We start from the raw sequence: 18,254 nt of genomic DNA on the forward strand, positions 1-18,254 counted from the left end.
AAAAGTGGTTTTGTTTGACCTTAAATTTCATTTTATTTTATATCTTGATTTGTTTTAAGTAGGCAATGCTTATAGTACAAAAAAAGGCATAGGAAGAAAAGTAAATTTCTTTTCACTTCTAATTCCCAGAACCTGCTCCCCTACACACCCTCTGCACCACCTCTGTACTCACCTACCCACGGAAAAACCCACTGGTTACCACTATAACCAGTATTTTAAAAAGGGAATAAATTTGTTTTATTTCATGAAGGCACTTTAAAACAGGCAGGTCTATGAAGTGGGGATATAGCTCAGTGGTAGAGCGCATGCTTAGCATGCATGAGGTCCTGGGTTCGATCCCCAGTGTCTCCACTGTGTCGTGCCCTTGCTTGGGAGACATTTTTCTTCTACTTTGCGATCACAGACCACTCCTGTAGAATCTGGAAAATTAATCATCTTGCCCCCAAGTACTTGTATTTTGCTCTGGTTATGCTTCATACCCCTTCTGTTTCAGTTTCAAATTTTAAATTGACTTATAACTGACCTATAACATTATACTAGTTTCAGGTGTACAATATAGTGATTTGATATTTGTATATATTGTGAAATGATCACAATAAGTCTAGTTAATATCCATCACCACACGGAGTTACAAAAATATTTTTTCTTGTGATGAGAACTTTTACGATCTACTTTTGTAGCAACTTTCAAAAAATGCAATACAGTATTCTTAGCTATAGTCACCATGCTATACATTGCATCTCCATGACTTATTTATTTATTTAATTTAAATTTGTTTTTTTTTTTTTGCAGGGGGAGGTAATTAGGTTTATTTATTTATTTTGATGGAGGTCCTGGGGATTGAACCCAGGACTTTGTGCGTGCCGAGCATGCACTCTACCACTTGAGCTATACCCTCCTCCCAGTGACACTTAGTTTATAATGGGAAATTTGTACCTTTTAACCCCCCACACTCATTTTGCCCAGCCCCCACCCCCCTGCTTCTGACAACCATCAATCTGTTCTTTTTATCTATGAGCTCTTATATTTTTAAGACTCCACATATAAGAGAGATCATATATTTGTCTTTCTCTGACTTATTCACTTAGCATAAAGCCCTCAAGTTCCATTCACATTGCTGCAAATGGCAAGATTTCCTTCTTTTTTATGGCTGAGCCATATCTCTCTATGTATCTATGTCTCGCATTTCCATTACCCACTCACCCATCGATGGACACGTGGGATTTTTCCCTATCTTGGCTATAATGAATAGTGCTGCAGTAAACATGGGGGTGCATATATCTTTTCAAGCTACTGTTTTTGTTTTCTTTAGGTAAATACCCCAAAGTGGAATTTGCTGAATCACATGGTAGTTCTTTTTTACATTTTTTGGAGGGAACTTCATGCTGTTCTCCATGGTGGCTACACCAATCCACATTCCTACCAAACATGCACAAAGGCTCCCTTTTCTCCACATCCTCAGCAACACTTGTTATTTTTTGTCCTTTTGATGATAGCCATTTTGACAGGTGTGAGGTGATATCTCTTTGTAGTTTTGATTTGCATTTCCCTGATGATTAGTGATGTTGAGCGACTGTTCTTGTACCTGTGAGCCATCTGTGTGTCTTCTTGGAGAAACGTCTATATTCAGATCCTCTACCCTGTAACCAGTTGTGTGTGTGTGTGTGTGTGTGCATCTTTCCAGAGTTATCTGTATAATACAGTACATATGCTATATACGTATGCATTGAATTTGAATATCTCTAAAACAGAAATTTATTCTTTTATAATAGTTAATTATTTATTTTAAATATAAAATAGGAGTTGAGAAAATAGCAATTGTTAGTGATTATTAAATGATCATTACTAAAAATAATTTTGTTATTAATCGCATACTGTTTTATACCTTGCCATTTTTTTCCATTTAAGAAAATGCCTTGACGTTGCTTCATTCGTCTGAACTCTTCTTTCATTTTAACGGTAGCCTAGTAGAATATTCCACTGTAAGACTCTACTGTAATTGATTTAGCTGGTTTCCTGCTGGGAAATGAGTTATTTCTGATCTTTTGCTGCTACAGACAATGCTGAAAATGAATATCCGCGTACTTAAATCTTTTTACACATGTACAATTACATCAGATGGTTAAACTCCTAGGAGTGGAATTGATGCCTCAAAGATTGACAGTGCTTGTAATTTTCATAGATACTGCCCACCTGGGGGACTTACCAGTTTGCCTTCTCACAAGCCTGTTCCCCAATGACCTTATCCGCCTATTTCCAAACTTTCAGATGGATTGTTTTACTAGATTTTCTTGTTATAAGTGAAGTGATCATCCTTTCGTATGTGTAAGAATCATCTGTATTTCTCTTTCTGTCAACTATCTGTTCATCTCTTCTGCCCTTTCTCTACTAGATCAGATTATTGGTCTTTTTATTATCTATTTGTAGAAACACTTTGTAAGCTAGAGGGATTAGCCCTTGGTCTATGATGATCAAACTTTTGATCTTTGCCATGTTGATTGGTGAAAAACAGTATCATGTTGTGGGATTCCTGTTTCTGGGTGAGGTCAGTGTCTTGTGTCTAAAATCCTTTGGTATTTCCTTCTGTAAACTCTGCTTGTGGTCTGTATAGCAGTGGTTCTTAACTGGGGTTAAGCATGAGAGTCACCTGGTGGGACATCTTTGAAATAGGTGAACGCAGCCCCCAGCCCTGGGGATTCTCTTGCAGTGGGTCAGGGCGATTCTAAAACATACAGGAGCTGATACTTACATGCCCCCTTAGTCATGAATCCAGGGCATCAATGATCCAGGGGCCATTTTCTGCCCAGTATTGACGTGGGGTAAACATGTAGCAGTGGCAGGAAGGAGGAGAGTTAGGCAGGGAGAGAGTCGATAATCCTTCTTGCTGTGGTGTCCAGTGGGGCTCGCAGACAGAGCAGCTCGGGGGCTAACGCGGCTCAGCTCTGGTTGCCATGGTAGCCGGTCCATTCTCTGGCACTTGGTTGGGGAATCGGTACCGCCATGTGCATGCCCTGGGGATCGTGGCCTGAGAGGACGTGGGGTTGACAAACAGCTAGGTCTTCAGAAAATTCTTGGAAGACAGATCCAGGAGGGACAAGCCCGAGGGTTCAAGGGACCATGGTCAGAAGCTGTGTGAGGAGAAAGGGCCTTCTGCTCTCCCCATCTCTTTCTCTTTGAAGGAATTTAGTGGTTCCATCATTTTATCTTAGAAGAAGCAGCCAGCAGGAGGAAGGTTTATGAAACATAAATTCCCAGTATTGCTGTTTTGTCTTAAGAGCAAAGCTTGAAACAAAAGAGTTTGCAGAGAAAGTTTGCAGGAAATTAAGTTAGGGTGGACAAGATTAGAGAAGGGAACTTAAAAGGTAGAATTAGACACATGCTGTGTTTATTTCTGCTGCTTGATTTCAAATGGCTTTAATATATTGAATAAAGACAAAGTAATATTTATAACAATACAATGAATATAAATCTATTGCAACCCTCACTGAGTGTACTCCCCGGCTGCAGACCTAGTGTCTTCCACCCAGAGTGGATTATTTTTTAATATCTCCCTCCTTTATGCAGCAAAACTACTTTCAATAAAAATAACTTACCAATCACTAATACTTACTATTTTCCTAATTCATTCTTAGATTTAAAATAAACCATTAAAAAAGAAGTGTACATTTCTATTTACATGTATTATTCCAATTCAATAAAATATTGAATATATGAATCAAAATTTGGAACTACCACAAAATTTACACCTTGTAGTTCATATCTTTTCACTGTTTTAAATGTTGAACACAAATTAAAAACTCCAGGTGGGTCAGACACAATGGCATAAGTGCCAAACTCAAGTTCTCTTTCTGTTTCTTTAGATCACTGCGCTATCGCTGCTCATTTCCAATATAATATTTAAACACAGAAATATGTAATTATCACAGAGGTTAGAGATGCAAATTGCACCCCAAACAAACCCAAACTAATTCAAATTGTTACAAATTTACAACTGAAATTGAGTAGATGTTGTTCAATCTGCTCTGTACGTTAGAGGCTGGCTGTGTAACTAGTTCTCCAAACTAGCTTAATGTAGAACACAATGTTTATTAAAGATTCTATCCATCAGGGGCCACTCAGGAGACACATACTACACCAGTAATTTGAATAGGGAAAATTTTATTAGAAAATTATGAACTAGTAGAGGAGATAGCTCCAGGGAGAGGTAAAGAAACTCTAAACAATATGGGAATAGCAATGTAGGAGGCAGTTTCTAACTCTAGGGCTGAGAGAGAGTCCTCAAGTGTATTAGTTTGCTATGGCTGAGTAACAAATTAGCACAAATTTAGCAGTTTAAAACAATACTTATTTAGCACTAGCTATAGAAAACAATATGGCATTTCCTCAAAAAATTAAACACTGGATTACCATATGACCCAGAAATTTGGGTATATGCCCAAAATAATTGAAAATAGGGACTTGAAGAGATATTTGTACACTTATGTTCAAGCAGCGTGATTCACAACAGCCAAAAGGTGAAAGCAACCCAGGTATTTGTTGGTAGATAAAAGACTAAACAAAATGTGATTGACCAAACAATGAGATATTCTTCAGCCTTAAAAAAGGACAGAAACAGACTCAGACACAGAAAACAAACTTATAGTTCCCAGGAGGGAAAAGGGGTGGGAAGGGATAAATTGGAAGTTTGGGATTTGCAGATACTAACTACTATATATAAAATAGATAAACAGTAAGTTTCTACTGTACAGCACAGGGAACTATATTCAATATCTTGTAGTAACCTACGGTGAAAAAGAATATGATAAGGGATATATGCATGTGTATGGCTTACTGAAGCATTATGCTGTACACTAGAAATTGACACAACATTGTAAGCTGGCTATACTTCCATAAAAAAGAAGGAAATTTTGATGTGTGATACGACAAAAATCAACCTTGAAAATACATTAAGTGAAATAGGTCAGTCACAGAAGGACAAATACTGTATGATCGCACTAATATGAGGTACCTACTAGTCAAATTTATAGAAACAGAAAATAAAATATTGGTTGCCAGTGACCGAGGGGAGGAGGCATGGGGATTTATTATTTAATGGCTACAGAGTTTCAGTTTGGGATGATGAAAAGAGTCCTGGAGGTGGATGGGGGTGATGGTTGTACAATAATGTGAACGTACTTAATACCACCAAACGGTATGCTTAAAAGTAGCTACTATGGTGAATGGTTAAATGGTAAATTTTATGCTATGTGTATTTTACTACAATGAAGAATATTTTTAAAAATCCCACCTATTTGTTAGCTCAGTTCTGTAGGTTATCAGTTCTTTGCTCAGGGTATGACAAGACTGAAATCAAGGTGTCAGCCAGACAGAGTTCTCATATGGAGGTGCTGGGGGAAAACCCACTTCCAAGCTCATTCTTGTTATTGGCAGAGTTCAGCTCCTTGTGGTTGTAGGACTGAGGTCTTGATTTCCTGTTGGCTGTCAGCTGGGGTTATCATTTTGTTGTTGTTTTGTTTCGGTTTGGTTTTTTTGGTTTTGCCTAATATGTTTGTAGCTGTCAACAATATGTTGTTTAGTTGTATGGATTTCATTCAGAAATTCATTAACTTATTCATATAAATAAATTCATTATATAAATACACTCAAACTGTGTATTTCTCTACAACTTGCTTTTCTGTTTTACTGCGTAGAACATTCATATTTGAACACTGCTCTCACTCAGCATTTGGGGCTGTCGCCTCCCCATTCCCTGTCACTTGCTCTCAGATTCATCCCTGGTTGCTCCCACAGTGAGGTGACACCTGTTGCTTTTACCTCTCCACCACCTCCTAGGCTGGGAACAGCTCCCCCTGAACCACTTCTCATAGTGTCCAGTTCCAAGCAGAGGGAATTGTTCCAAAACCCTGAGAGGTAAAGGACTTGGTGTGCTTGGAATTCAGGTACTATGCTGTCCAATAGGATAGCTACTAGCCACATGTGGCTCTTTAAGTTTAAGTGAATGAAAATTACCTAAAATAAAAAATTTGGCTTCTCACTTGCACTACCCACATTTGAAGTGTTAGCCACACATGGCTAAGAGAACCCACGTTAGCAAGTGCTGATCAAGAACATTTCCATTGTCAAGGAAAGTTCTACTGGACAGAACTGGTCCAAGAGGACTGAAGATTAGTGACCAAGAAGGGAGGCTGGAAAAGGGAGCAGGAACTAGGCCATGCAGACCCTTGGAGTCTTGATGAGGAGTTTGGATTTCAAGTCCAATTGGAAGTCATTGACAGCTCTTAAGCAAAGGCAGGCATTGCCTGATCTGTGTTTTAAAAGGCTGCTGCGTGGAGAAGCATTCAAGGGGACACAAAAGGAAGTAGGGTGTAGGGTGAGGGAGAGAAGGGACTGGTTGGGAGGTTTCCAGAGTGGTCTGGACACATGATGATGGTGGCTTGTGTTGAGTTGTAGCAAGGAAGCTGGACTGAAATGGGCAGAAGGCGGAACAGACAGGACTTGCTATTGGTGACGATAGGGAGGGAGCTGTGGTGGGCCCCACGAGAGTGGCCTTGCTGACCTCCGGGGAGTGCGATTGATTCAGGGGCTGACCTCATTCCAAATCGGTGGTTACAACCCTGGATGCAACTCGAATCTTCTGTAGGAGCTGTAAAATATACAAATCAGTCCCTGCACAGCCCCCCCCACCCCCGCCTTGGGAATCTAATATAATTGGCTTGCAGGGAGGCCTGGACATCTGTATTATTTTTAAAAGCTCCCCAGGTAATTCTTATGTGCATCCAAGGTTGGGAACCACTTTTCTAAATAAAAGCAACACCAAGGAGCACGTGCTGGGTTCCAACACCGTAACTGGAGCAGACGCTGATTGGTTTCATGGTACAGTCTGTCATGTACCCCATTGAGAATAATACTTGATGCCTAAGGCCAGAAGTAAGATTTAAATGGCAAAAAAGGTAGCTCAAGGCATCAGTGGGTTGAGAGTTCCAGCTTCAGAGGGAGACTGACCTTGGTAATGGCGTTGGCGTCCACAGTCCTAGCACAGTTATCCATGGGAACCGTCGGTGAAGACAGCTTCACTAGTCATAGGCTAACTATTTTTGACATCAGCAGAAGACACCACTGCAGCTAACAGGAGCAGGAGTGACCGGAGCGGGAGACAGGTAAGCAATGAGGTCACTGCATTCGACATCGCTTTTGTCTGCCAGCGTTGTTTTCTTGGGGAGAACCCCTCTCTCCCTCCTTCCTTTGCAAGCGGAGTCATCCTTTACGGTGCTCCATTTGGCCACTGGCTGGGCCAGTCATGGAATAGCTTTCTCCTGGATTCAGTGATTGGTCCAGAGGTGGTAACATACCAATCCCAGTCCTTCCAGAAGACTTTTTATCTGGATGCTGCATGAGACAGCATCATTTAGGTCCTTCCTCTGCTAGTTGTCAACTGCTGCATAACAAGTTACTCCAGAACACAGTACTTCAATAATAATAATATTTATTGTCTTACATACTTTCTGCAGGTCAGGACTTTAGATAGGGCACAGTGGGATGGGTTGTCCCTGTTCTATGATGTCTGTGCCTTCAGGTGGAAAACTTGAAGGCTGGGGACTAGAATCACCTGAAGACTCATCTCCCCCATTTTTTAAGTTGTTGATGCTGGCTGTCAGCTGAAACTAACAGGCCACCGTTGTGTGTGAATCTAGCCTTAGGAGGTGGTTGAGTCCACAGACTGGAGTCTAATCGCCCTCACACCACTGGGAAACCAGCCCTTACTGGGCCGAATTTGCCAGCCCACTCCTGCAAGGTGACTCTCACCGGGACTCCAGAGTCGCTGAACACAGAATAGACTGCTTTCTGATCCTGAGAAGGCAGGATGTCATTTAGCCAGCTCGAGAAAGAGTTCAGCCCAAAGATAAACGGAAACCAAATTTGTCTGCCTTTCATCTAAGTCCCAAGGTTGGGGAAAGATCCGGGGAGTGGGCCTGGTTTATGACATCGAACAGGTTGTTAATTACCTTGAATGGGTCCCACGTGACGCTTTTAAGCACGCAGAATTTGCCCAGGGAGGATGGAGCGGGCAGTTCGGTTTGGGCCAGGGGCAGGACGTGAGTGAGCTTTTATAGATCCACATCCCCCAGCTCTTCTGAGCTCATCCTTGTGCTGATGAGCCCAGTGTGGTCAGATCCAAACAGGGAGTGAGATTTCTCGTTCTTCTCTTTTTCACTGTAACTCAGAAGCATTGCAGTGGGGTGCGCTGCAGGGGCCATGATCTCTTCCCCCGGGTACGTTCTCCCCAAATGCCACTTCTCCAACAATTTGTTTAAGGTAGGTGGCTATGTGATTTATCTGCTGAACTGGGATACGCTGTTAGTACCTACACTGCGGCAGTGGGTGCAGATGATTTTGCTGGGCAGAGGTGTACCATCATCTTAGGTAATGGTGGCCACGTGCTTGAGAAAAGGTGTTAGAGGAAGTGGGATGAAAGTCAGACTGGCAGGCACGTAGAGAGGAGAGTTAAAGGGTGGAGGCTTCTGCCCAGGTCCCTATAGCCTGGTGGGAGAACTTGGCCACTCCTCTGCTGCTTATAGCTTCCAGCCTGCTGACACATCCATGGGATTTAGGGGGAATTGTCTGAAGATGTGGTCATGACATTCCCTGTGTCTTTTTGACTTTTTAATGGAAGCATCGTGCATATGCAGTAAAGAGAATTCACATATGTTAACGTATGTCTACACCACCAGCCAGATCAAGAATTAGATTCTTCTGGCTGGAACATCTGAAGTTCTTTCATCCTGCTGGGAGCAGGGGTTGTGTATTGTGTTCACTTCAGCCTCCAGGTCACATTGCACGAGTTTCCTGTGACTGCTATAACAAACCACCACGAAGTTAGTGGCAGAAAACAACACAGATTTATTAACTTACAGTTCTGGAGCTCAGAAGTCGGAAGTGAGTCTCGCTGAGCTGAAATCATGGCATTGGCAGGGCTGGGTTCCTTCTGGAGACTCTATGAGAGAGTCTGTTTCTTGCCTTTTCCAGCTAGGCTGCCCAGATTCCTTGGCTTGTGGCCCCTTCCATCTTCAAATCAGCAGTGCCCAGGTGACTCTTTCTCATGTAGCACCCTCCCTGACACTCACTTTTCTGCCTTGCTCTTCCACACTTAGAGACCATTGTGATTCCAGGGGGCCCACCCAGGTAACCCAGGATAACCTCTCCACTTCAAGGTCCACTGTTGAGCAACCTTAATGCCATCTGCAATCTTAATCTGTCTTGTCATGAAACATAACACATTTATAGATTTTGGAGACTTAGATGTGGACCTCTTTGGAAGAGGGACAGGGGACATTATTCTGGCTACCACACATGTCTATATTACCTCTGCACTAATTAGGGGGAAAAATCGACCTCAGATTTGTTTTCATTGTCAAAGGGTCCAGATTCCTGCAAATTTGGAAGGGAGAACTTATGAGCACCAAGCACCTCATGTGTGTCTGGCACACAGTTTTGTGATTTCTCAGAGACTGTTTCACATACTCCTTCTGAAGTCCTTGCTGATGGGGGCAAGCGGCTGCAAGGAACACAGAAGCTGACTCATAGTGGTCTAAACACAGCGGATTGTTTCTCTCGTAGAAGAGGAAGCCTGGAGGTAGGCAGCTCCTGACCTTGGTTTAGCCCCTCAGCAGTGTCAGGGCCAGTATTTTTGAGTTCCTTTGGCTTTTCCTAAATGTATGTTGCCTCATGGTCAAAAGAGGGCTGCCCCTGCTCCAGTCATCATGTCTGTTTTCAGAGCAAGAAGGAGGGAGAAGGAAGGATGGAACCAGCTACAATTGTTTCTTTTACTTACTTGTTTTAAATCAGAAATTCAAAATACCTCTCTGACATCTATCTACTTATTTTGGTGTTTGATCACATGACTACTCTCAGCTGCAAGGGAGGCTGGGAAAATAAATATTTGGTTTTTAAATCAGCAAGGGAGAAAGGAGCTGAGTAGTTAAGCAATTGTGTTCACCACAGTGACATTGTTCCCATTTTTATAGGCCTGACTCCTTGCCTGCCTTACCTGGGATCTCTAAGGCTATGAGCAGAGGAGTCCAGCCTCAAATTCCTAAGCTCACATACATTCCACCACCTCATACAGCCTCTGGATGATTTTTTTTAAATTAGTGGTTAATTCTTTTTCTTTATTGAAGTAAAATTCACATAGAGTAACATGCACAGATCTTAACAGTACAGCCTGAGGAATTCTGAAAAACATATACACCTGTGTAACCATCACCAGAATAAGGTACAGAACATTCACATCACTCCAGGAAGTTCTGTCATGACCCTTTCCAGTTAACCCCTTCCTTCCGCCTCAGAGGCAACAACTATTTGTTTCTGTTGCCATATCTTTGTTTTGCAGTTTAAAAGAGTTTCATAGAAATGAAATCCTCCAGCCTGTATGCTCTTGTGTTCAGCTTCCCCGCCTCAATATAAACAAGGTTTTTGAGATTCATCCCTGGTTGGCACAGACCAATAGTTTGGTCCCTTTTATTGCTGAGATGTATTCCATTGAATGGATGTACCACGATTTGCTTATCATTTCTTCTGTTGATGGTCTTTGGGGCTGTTTCCAGGCTGAGCTATTATGAACAAAGCTCTGCGAATGTTCTTGAACAAATCTTCTTGGGGGCACGTGCTTTTGCTTCTGCTGGATGTACACCTAGGAGAGGAGTTGCTGGGACATACATTTCATGCACATTTACTTTATTAGAAATTGCTTGGCTGCTTCTTGCTTTCAGTCCTCCTAGAAGAGGGAGAGATGGGGAAGGCAGGGAGAGGGTCCCAAAAGGGGAAGAGCTTCAGAGACCTCAAAGCAATAAATAAGCCAGGCATCATTAGGCACATGTTACCTGGCAGGTTATGAAAATGCATGGTGAGCAAGGCCAAGTGGGGTTGGGGAATGACTCCTCGGTCCCACCCCCTCTTTTCCTTGCAGGAATGGGGACCTAGTATTGCTGGATATTCTGATTTTAATCTACTGATTCTTGACCTTGCTCCCCCATTGGAATCACCTGGGAGCTTTAAAAAAATGCTGATGCCTGGGTCTCCCTTGGAGAGTCTGAATGAAAGGGATGGAGTGTGGCCAGAGTATCCGGATTTTTAAAAAGCTCTTCAGGTGGGTCTGATGTGCACCCAGGGCTGAGAACCACTGTTTTAAAGCAAGTTCTCAAACTTAAAAGTGAAAATGTAAATTCTGGTCCAGAACGTCTGGGGTGGGACCTGAGATTCTGCCTTCCTGACAAGCTCCCGCTGGGTGCCAATGCCCCTGGTCTGTGGGCCTCACTTTGAGTTGCAGTGTTTAAGGAGGAGTTGCAAATGTGGATTTTTAAAATGGGAAACCTCCTAATTGGAAAATAAATAAATCTTTGTGCGCACTGAACAAATCTGTAGGCTGGATCTCCCCACGCGCTGCTGGTTAAATCTTTCTCTCTCTGTGTCTCTTAATATCTCCTTTGCAGGGTCCTATTGTGGCCAGGACACAGGGGTCTTGCGAGGTCTGAGACAACGTCCCTGACTTTCAGGGGCTCAGAATTGGGTTGGTCTGGAGACAGGGGTGGACGGGAAGGTGGGCAGGCTGCCAGCCTGTTTTGGGACGTGTAATCTGGTAAATGCCTCGGAACAGTGTTCCCCACACCACCCCACGCCAATCTCACCCTTAATTGGCATAACTGGTTTTCCTGCAGATGAGAAGAGGCCAGACGAGGTCCAGACAGCTCCCCATCACACCCCGGCCTTAGGAGCACGCATTTCTCCTCTCCCTTTATCAGATCAAAGTCTTCCATCAAGCTGTCTGGTTCTGTCTTATTCAATTAAATTTTTTAATTCAATTTGACCCATGCATTCATCTTCTTTGAAATCTGAGAGACGACAGCATCCACCACAAATTGAGAGTAAATGGTTGAATTAGCTTTCAGAGAGGATTCAACAAGACTGTTTCTTCCCAGAGACCAACAGGTGCTTTGGAGGCAGCTGGATCACGGGGGAAGCCGGCTGGGGGCATGGGGGTGGGGAGGGGAGTCATAATCACTCTTCACCTTGGGCTCCTTGGAGAGATGGCCTGGCACGTGTGCCCTGGAGCCAGAGCGTCTGGGATCAAATCCAGTTGGATGATGTCAGGCAAGTGCTTGAAACCTTGCGCCTCAGTTTCTCCACCTGCAAGACGGGAATGATAACAATGGTACCCAACTCCTGGGGCTGATGGGAGGATTAAGTGCATCCGTTCATGAGAAACACATAGAGTGGTGCCTGATGCAAGGTAAGAAGCAGGTGAGTATAAGGCAGTGTTGTCACTGAGCAGTAAACTGTATGCCGCACATTCTCACACTGCGTGGTGGGACCACATCACATACCCGTTTAGTTCAGTGGGAGTTAAACCATGCAATTGTGGCCAAAATGTCACCCAGCAGAACAAACCCCAACCAGGTTTTTTCCAGTGTTTAACTGGAGGATCAGCATTATGTTTCAACGCTGCAGGAAAAACTGGCTGGGGGATGTAGTCCAATAATACTCAGAACCATGCTTACTTTTTGGATATTATATGGGCTTTTTTCAAGGTGAATTTTGGATTAAATATGAGGGTTGCTTAAATACTAATTTTCTTTTCCATTTTTCAACTGAATAGCTATGTGATTTTGGACTTTACTGTTTGATCCCTGTTCAGCCACATGAGGCAGGCAGGCAGGGTGGGTCTGTAAAAATAACAATAGCACAGCATGCGGTTATGGCTGCAGGTTTGGGAGTCGGACTGTGTGGGTTCAAATCCCAGCTCTGTCACTTGACTCTCTGAGATACCGTCGAGAAATTAACCTCTTGTGTTTTCATTGCCGCATCAGTAAGTGGGGATAATTATGATAATAATTAAAACATTATAATAATAATATGCATCTTATAGGGTTGTTTGAAGATTAGATATATTAATATACACAAAGGATTTAGAACAGTGCTGGGCAACTGTGCTTCATAAATGTTCGTTAAAAGTCATAGCAGGAGTAATAAAATGATGATTTGTGCCAAACCCTGTGTCATGCATTTGGTACCTGTTACTGCATTTGGACCTAGTAGGTGATGCAGTGGTCATGGTCCCACAGCCACAGAGCCAGCTCTATTGCCCATGGGTGCCTCTAGTCTCAGCTGGCACCCTGCCAGAATGCATTAACGACGTAAGCCCGTCCCTTCTAAGGGTATACACTGGAACTGTGTATGTGCAGGGCACTGTGCTAAAGGCATCATCTTGGTCTTTTTCACTGCAACTCTGGGAGGCAGGCCCTGTCATTAACTCACTTCCATATAGAGAAATGGAGGCACAGGGGCCGGGGTCTGTGGGGTCCCTTTCTGGAGTCCTGGCACCCATCCTGTGTCTGTTGGGTATATGTGTCTGCAGGATGAAAGATGACTTCGGCTTCTGGGACTAATGAGTGGTCTGTTTCATCCGACATGGGACACGGTAGGGAAGAGCTGAGCAGAGTTTTGAGGGGAACACGCACGGAGGAGCCCCCGCCCTCCCCAGCAGAGGCTGGCTGGGAACTTCACCACGCACTGTCTCGCTGTCTGTGAGCGCTGACGGCAACTTCTGACAGAAATCCAACGAGACAGCACAGTGGTGATTAGTCAGTCTCACCCTGAGGTGTCTGATCCTGGGTGAGCCCAGCTGGAGGATGTCTGGGGCCCCCCACCCAGAGACGCTGGGCTTCTTGCAGGGCTGGGGAGCAGGGGGGGGGGGGTGTGTGTGCGCGCGCGCGTGTGTGTGTGCATGTGTGTGCGTGCCCACAAGTGCAGGCAGGCGTGTGTGTGGTGGGGACACGAGCAGGGAAAGATCTTGGATGCTACCAGATGAGTTTGCCTACGACCTTCACGTGACTTTCACTTTGGCCTTGGGAAGAGGCGCCTTGTGGAGCATTTGTGGAGTTTGTGTGTGAGGATATGGAAAAGGCAGGCTCTAAGCTGGATTTGTACCCTACTCAGTCACCTCGGACAACCTTGAGACCATGGTGGTCTTCACGAAAAGCCACTTTTGAGCCTGTGATGGGACTGCAGGGGGCTGAGGAGGTGACGAGAGGGGAGGGAATATGCGTAGATCCCTGCTCTTTGAGCGCCTTGTTGCAAAGGGGCAATGTGCCTTGTGGTTTTAATCTGCATTTCCCCCGTCACTGACGAAGCTGCGCCCCCTCCCGCACATTTGATGGGACATTCGGATAACCCAGATGTTGCAGTTTAAATGGTGAGTGCGGGGAGAGCCTCACCAAGGAGGTGACACCTGAGCCCAAATGTGGAGGACACGAGGGAGAGGACTCAGGAGAGAGGGAAGGGGGTGGGGTCTGGGCCCACAGGGGCCTTGGTCCTGCATGGGAGGATGGGGTGGGCACAAGACGCGCATCAGCTTCTTTAATCTTCCCAAACGCTGGACTGAGATCAGAGAGGTTAAGTGACTTGCCTGAGGTCATATAGCTAGCAGGCAACAGCTGGATTTGAACCCAGAGCCACCACCACAGAGCTTAAGCCCATGCAGCATCGGGCAGACCACCCAGTTCCCTACAGAAGGGCAGACTCCCACCAAGTTAGTGCTCAGGGATCCACTGCATGCTGAGGTCTGGGGAGCTCTGTGCTGAATGGAATTCTAGAAAGCAAGCACTTGAGCCCAAAGGACTGTTTGTGCCAACAAATTGATTTCTTTATGTCCTCATGCTGCTGGATTACAAGAAACGAGCCAGGCCCACTGCCGCCCCAGGGAGTCCCTGGGGAGGTTTTTGGAGGCTTCCGTTGCCAAGGCAACCCAGGCCACCTCTGGGAGTGCCTGGTCCTGCAGCACTCCTGTCTGCCTGGTCCCAGCTGGCTGTCTGGATCTCGGCCAGTCTTTCCTGCCATCCTTTCTAGCAGGAGTAGGAGGTGGAGCAGAGTGAGAGAATTCAGGATTTCCCTGTGACGAGGCTCCGTCCAGCGCTTGCTCACTCCTCTAGGTAAAGCCCTGCATCAGCTCCCATGTCACCCACAAGACCTGCATGATCTGTCTTCCCATTGCCTCCCTGGACTCATCACTTGTCACCCTCTCCTTGCTCAGTCTAGTCTCCTCACTGATCCTCAACATTCCAATCCTACTCCCACCCCAGGGCCTTTGCACTTGCTGTTCTCACTATTCTAAAGGCTCTGTGCTCAGATTTTAGCCAGGCTCATGCCTTCATCTCCTTCCACTCTTTACTGGAATGCTGCCTTCTCAGCAAAGACTTGACAGATATTTCACATTGTAGCCCCATCTTTCCCACCCTCATTCCTTACCATATTTTCTCCTGTATATTCAATAGGTAATATACAATCTGGTTTACTTTTTTCTTGCTTACATCCTTGTCCTCTAGGGCAGGCAGCCTCTGTGACATCCCCCAGTGGTTCCTTCCTCCTGGTATTCATGCCTTTGTATAACCCCTGCTCATTGAGTAACTTGCTTGTAGCCAGTTACTCAGTGGCTACAATGTAGCCACATTGGGGAGGTCAGTTCTGTGATTAGATTCTGACTTTTGTCTTAGTAGCCGACTGTCTCTCTATTGCCTGCTCAGCTGGCATGCTTTGATGAAGCCAGTAGCCATATGCAGCAAGGACCTGAGGCCCTCAGTCCAACAACCTCCCAAGTTGCTGAGTCCTGCCAACAACCATGTGGGCTTGAAGCACATCCTTCCCCTTCAGATGAGACCCCAGCCTGGATGACACATCAGTTACAGCCTGTGAGAGACCTTGAACAGAGGAGCCAGCGAAGTTGTGCCTAGACTCCCTGACTCACAGAATTTACAGGAAAAGAAGTGTGTGATGTTTTAAGGTGCTACGTTTTATGGTAATTTGTTACACAGCAGTAGATTACAAATACACTCCCTTCCTAGAAGGTAAACTCCGCATTCTTGTTAAGTTTGTCTGTGACTTCAGTGCCTGAAATCCAATGGACACTTCTCAGTCTATCTTTTGCTTGACCTTACATGAGAGGCCTCTATCCTGCCCTGCAGGCCTGGCCCTTGGGTGCTTCCCTGCCCGGCTGGCCAGCTGCCCCCACAGTGAGCAGAAAAGCATCTGGACACAGACTATAAGCACTTGCTGGCGACTTGCTTTCTGAAGGACTGTCTGTTCCATCTGGAGAGAGACTTTCATGACATCACTTGTTTGGGATACTGGGGTGTGTCCATAGGAGAGGGACTAGACAGAGAGGAACACATCACCTTCCTTAAGAAAATCAAGCCCCGGCCCCCGCTGGAGGGGGAGTCCCTGTGTAGGGAGGGTCAGCTTTCGTTTTCCTAGCTCTTGTCCTTGGAGATCTCTCTCTCCGGTGGCTTCTGAAGGCTGTGGTCACGTGGCTGGATTCAAAGGTGACAGTGGCCCCCTATTTTTTAAAGCAGCTTTATTGAGGTTTCATGTATATACCATAAAGCTTATCCATTTTAAGGGTACAATTCACTGATTTTTACCAATTGTACAGTTGATAACCATCATTAAAATTCAGTTTTAGGTCATGTTTACCATCCCCAAAGATCCTTTATGCTTATTTACAGTTAATCCTCCTCCTCACCTCCAGCCCCAGCCACCACCAGTGTACTTACTCTCTGTGTCCCCAGATCTGCCTTTTGTGGACATTTCATATAAATGATGTCACACGGTTATGTGTCTTTTCTGCATCTGGCTTCTTTCACTCAGAATAATGTTTTGGAGATTCATCCATGTTGTAGCACGTCTCAGTGTTTTGTTCTTTCTGAATTGCAAATATTTATTTCTCTAATCACCCCCTGATGGGCACTTACATCACGTCCTCTTCCCGGTCATTATGAATGGCGCTGCTGTGAACATTTACGGGAAGTCTCTGTGGATATATGTCTTCATTTCTTTTGAGTTTCTAGCTCGGAGACCCTATTCCTCATACCCCTGGGTAGTGTGGCTGAGATGAGGCTGGAATATTTGGGGGTAGGTTTTATAAATTCTCAGCAATGTTCATAAAGACAGAGATGTGGAGGGAGACCGACCTCGGTTTCTCTGATTGCAGAATGATGTTCTCGAACACTTGACCTGACCCCACTTCCCCTCCCTCAAGGCATCACACCCTGGTGTTAAGAGTGAGCTTGGGAGCTGGTCTGTCTGGGTTTCAATCCCAGCTGTTTGACTGTGGGCCAGTGACACTGTGCCTCTGTTTCCTCATCTGTGAAATGGTACTTCCCTACTCCCTTTTTAAAAAACATTATTTACTTTTTGTGTGTGTGTTTGCTTTGTTTTTTGTTTGGCAGGGGAGGTACTTTGGTTTACTTATTTACTTATTTATTTTAATGGAGGCACTGGGGATTGAACCCGGGACCTTGTGCATACTAAGCACGCACTCTATGGCTGAGCTCTACCCTCCCCGCTGTGAAATGGTACTCCTGATGGTACTTCCTTCAGGGGCTTCGGAAGATTGGATGTGACAAGGCCTGTAGTGGTGGGGGAGGATTTAGCACATACAGTCTTCTCATTTGTGTTTGCTTTGTCTCCTGCCCCAGGACACAGACCCAGAGAGGGACTCGGAAAATGCCCACTGGTCCATGTTCCACTAGACGCCAGACGTGGACCTGAACGCGCAGAGAAGCGGCGAATGCAGGTGAGGAGCAAGGAGAATGGGTGAGACCAGGGGCAGGAGGCTGGGGAGAGCTGGGGTCACACCCCCGTTCCACCTCCTAGTTAGGCCTGGGATGATAGCCCCTACCCATCAGGGTTACAGTGAAGACAGAGATGCCTGGAAAGCGTGTGGCTCCTCAGAGGTGGCTGATGAGCTGGGACGTGTCCTCTGGGCTTTGGAGCCACACAGTCCTGGATCTGAATCAAGCTCTGTCATTTCCTAGCTACATGGCCCTTCTGAAGGCCCTTTGTGTCTCTGCATTTTAGTTTCCCAGTCTATAAAACAAGTATGCTGTAAAGTGAAACGAGATGATACAGTTTGTCTCCAGTTTACCGGGTCAGCAGATTACTCAGCTGTCTATATCAAAACAGCTTTATCTCTGAGTCAATAAAACCGCATTAGGGTCCAAGAATTGGCAATTTTAACAAACAAGTTTGGGAAACACCAAGCATGCAAAGTGCTTAGCCTTCTGTGTATTTATGATCATTTTGCTAATTATGGTGCATGACATACAGCATGATAGTATTCACTATTTTTTGCGTGGAACAGAACCCAGCTGTGTGTGTGGGGGGGGCGTCCACACAGCCTCCCCCACCCCCTCCTCTTACATCCTCAC

General features: G+C 45.0%; 1 non-coding gene across 1 annotated transcript; it reads left to right on the forward strand.

Annotated features, from left to right (window-relative positions):
- Window positions 1-279: 279 nt before the first annotated feature.
- On the forward strand, window positions 280-351 carry TRNAA-AGC (transfer RNA alanine (anticodon AGC)). The gene has a single exon. It is a non-coding gene; the product is annotated as a tRNA-Ala (tRNA).
- The last annotated feature ends 17,903 nt before the right edge of the window (window positions 352-18,254 follow it).

Source organism: Vicugna pacos, chromosome 18 (genome assembly GCF_048564905.1).
Source record: "Vicugna pacos chromosome 18, VicPac4, whole genome shotgun sequence".
NCBI classification, from domain to species: Eukaryota; Metazoa; Chordata; class Mammalia; order Artiodactyla; family Camelidae; genus Vicugna; species Vicugna pacos.